This window comes from Fukomys damarensis, unplaced genomic scaffold (assembly GCF_012274545.1).
Source record: "Fukomys damarensis isolate Sample0158 unplaced genomic scaffold, DMR_v1.0_HiC HiC_scaffold_2, whole genome shotgun sequence".
Taxonomy (NCBI): Eukaryota; Metazoa; Chordata; class Mammalia; order Rodentia; family Bathyergidae; genus Fukomys; species Fukomys damarensis.
The window spans coordinates 22,163,700-22,167,003 of NW_022900914.1; the positions used below are offsets into that span (position 1 = coordinate 22,163,700).

The 3,304-nt window shown below is 53.1% G+C and overlaps 1 long non-coding RNA gene across 1 annotated transcript; it reads left to right on the plus strand.

Moving 5' to 3' along the window:
- The first annotated feature begins 595 nt into the window (after positions 1-595).
- On the plus strand, positions 596-1,666 carry LOC104860383. The gene is made up of 4 exons (XR_779669.2): positions 596-713; positions 985-1,124; positions 1,234-1,390; positions 1,621-1,666. It is a non-coding gene; the product is annotated as an uncharacterized LOC104860383 (long non-coding RNA).
- The last annotated feature ends 1,638 nt before the right edge of the window (positions 1,667-3,304 follow it).

Genomic DNA, 3,304 nt, shown 5'->3' on the forward strand with positions numbered 1-3,304 from the left:
ACAGTAGGGAGAAGGCTCTGGGAGTTTATCAGAGTGTGGGGATAGAACGTCACAGGAGGCCACTCTTAAGCCCCATCCCAGCAGGGCAGGTGGTAGAGCAGCTCCCTTCCTTCTTTAGGACGGATTAAACCTGGGATGCTGTATCACGGGGCTACATCCTGGCCCCCTTTTTAGTTTTGAATCCGAGACAGTCTTGCTACGTTGTTGCGATGGGCTCGAATTTGTAGCCCTCCTGTCTCAGCCTCCGAGGAGCTGTCACAGCTGAGTAACATCCTTTAGATCCCGCGTTCTTGCAGGCAGCCCTGCACCCCGCCGAGCCTCAATACCCAGCTGGAGAGAGTGGTGTCGCGGGCTCACGCTGACTCTGCCTCTTTACTGAGGTAGGAGTGTGGAAAGCAGGCTGTGTGGAGAGGGGTGGGCTCTGTGGGTTACAGGAGGTAGGTGAGGGTCACAGCCGACCTTGAGGGGGCTGTGGGGGAGGTGAGGCCCCCGCACGCGATACAGAAGGCTGAGCAGGGGACTCTGAGCACTGGATCCAGCCGGGTGTGCAGACCCGGAAGAGGAAGGAGGACAGGCGCGCATGCGTGAGCGCCGAGGTAGGGCCGCAGAGCGCGCATGCCCGTGTGTGCAGGCGAAGCGCGTCCATTCTCACACCAGGAAGAGCTGCCCCGTCCTGCGACCTGGCCCGAGGCGCCAAGGGAGACTGGAAACTGGTGAATGTTTACATTTTAAAAAACATTTTACAGTAAAAGACACAGCTCCCCCAATGATGGGATAGGTGTGTTTGGAGCCAGGGGGTGGGAGTATTTTGAGGGGATTAATGGCATTGTGTCTTTTACTATAATACGTCTTTTAATTGAACGCACCATGTTTTTATGGTCACCCTGTGTTGATCAAACATGTATGGCAATTCCTGTTGAATAAAAACGTGACACTGAGTCCTCACCCACCTTATTCACTGTATTGGCACTGTGTGGCTTCTAGCTCTCCTCCAGCATCGAAATGACCACGAAAGGGAAATGTTTTGCATCTAGTCAGGACATCCAAGGCAGCCACCACAGTCCTACTAAGGCACTCAGGAAACAGGACTCCAGAGCTGCTTCAGAAAGTGACAAGAATGATAGGTAAGTGTGCTTCAAGCCAGGGCGGAGATCGGAGGGGGATGAATGACAATGTGTCTTTCACTGTAATACATATTTACAGTTTATACATTCACTCTGTCTTTTGATGAAGCTTCATATGCACTGTGCTCTCACATGCTGTGGACCAAGGCCAGTCACACTGAGGCCACATCATGGGGCAGAGCAGAAGCCACGTCCCCTCAGTGTCCCTGGAGGCCACTGGGCACTGTGCCCTGACCTGACTGAGGTGGCCTGGTGGCCCAGACCAGGTGAGACGGGAGAAGCAGCTTCACCTCAGTGAGTGTGGCCCAGGCCCGGGCAGGCCAGGTACAGGACCTGGGGCTGCTGGGGACACCCTGTGCCCAGGGAAAGCAGATGGACACCCTGGGACTCCCTGTGCCACAGAAGAGTTGGCCCCCATCTTGTAGATTTATCATGTTCCTTATCAGAAAGCTGTTTTCAAAAGCCTTTCCTGTTTCTTTTTTCTTTAATTGCACAGCATTTTTATAACCTGCTTCAAACAGAATAAACACAACGAGCAAGAGCGGTTATTAAAGAACTGTAAAATACTCTCCTCACACTTGCCCTCTTTTATGTTTCCTGAGCCAATGGTTCAGATGGGCCGTGCTGGGAGAACCGTGGGCAGCCAGATTCCAGGAGGGCGCCCAGCCAGTGAGCTGTGGGAGAGTGAGGGGCACAGGTTAATTTTTAGGCTGCAGAGGTCTGAGTTCTGGGTCCTGGGGCCTCGGGGCTGGGCTGACTCAGAGTAGGCACAAGTGGCCAAAAAACAAAGTGGAATGTGGATCGAGTGGGCAAGCGCCCTCCCATCACGTCCACCCCACAACTCTATCCCTGCCCACTTCCCAGGTGCCTCCATTTCCACCATCAGAAAGCCCGGGTCCCTTCTGGGAAGGCCCTGTGTGAGCCACAAAGACCTAGTGTTATGAGGGTCTTGTGACCACAGGAGCCAGGGGACAGAGTAGCAGAGGTGGGGCGCGGGTACAGAATGACTGGGAGTAGCCAAGGAGCAGATCACTTTGCCCACTACTGCTTTGTTTCCAGCAGCCCCAGCCATGTACTGCTCACTTCCGCTCTAGCTGCAGGAGCAAAGGGGGCAGCCCAGATGGGCACAGGGTACAGCCATGCAGCTGTGCAGCTGGGAGGTGGTAAGGCAGCCAGGGGACACACAGGGGTGGGCTGTTCTCTTCCTCTCATCCAGGATCCCTGTGGTCCGCGCTGCCTGACCCCATGCGATGTTGCGTATTAGTCAGCTTTCCTGCTGTTGTGACACAACAACCAACATTCCCAAGTTAGAGGGGGTGGGGTTAATTTAGCTCATGGCTTGAGGGATTCAGTCCACGTTCAGCTGGCTTCAAGGCAGAAACCATCATGGTGGAAAGGAATAGCAGAACAAAACTGCTCAGTTCGTGGCAGCTGGGAGGCAGAGCTGGGAACAGTGACAGAGAGGAAGGAGTATATATAACACTCAAGCCTACACCTCCGTGCCCCACCCAGGCACACCCAGGAGAGTGTTCCACTAATCTGTGAGGCTTTTTTAATTCAGTTGACATATCAGGATTAATGGTCACAGATGTGCTTGATGGGGTTGGTAGTCAGAGAGGAGGTCCTGGTCCCCGGAGCATTTTCTGTGCCAGCTGAGACCTGGGCATCTGCATGTGGTGTAGAAGTAGGGGTATAGAAGTCATGGAAAGGGGTCCTCATCTTTATTCTGGGTTGGTCCCTTCTCAGACCCCTCACAACTCAGAACTGAAAGGGAGGCTCCTGGCCTAGGAGATACAATCCCAGCCATCTTCTGTGGGGAACATCACATAGTTTATAATAAGGCTGACTCAGACACTCCCTGCCACACGCCTTCCTGACCCTGGGTGGCTGGTAAACTCATCTATTCTGAGGAACTTACAATTGAGAATGTTTAGAGGTATATCCTGCCACAGGGGAATCTGCCCTTTAATAAACAGAAAAGACTCAAAGGAAAACTGTGGGGAACAGGGAAAGGGGACCTTACTAGAACCTCTGCTTCAGGTCCTAGTCTCCTGTGAGCCACAACAGCACAAGGCGAATTAATTAATATATAGACAGAAAATGAGACTTAGAGAAGAAGCTGAGCTTTGGCCTAATCAATGCTGCTCTGGGTGGCAAAGACCCCAGACCTGGAGCTTGCC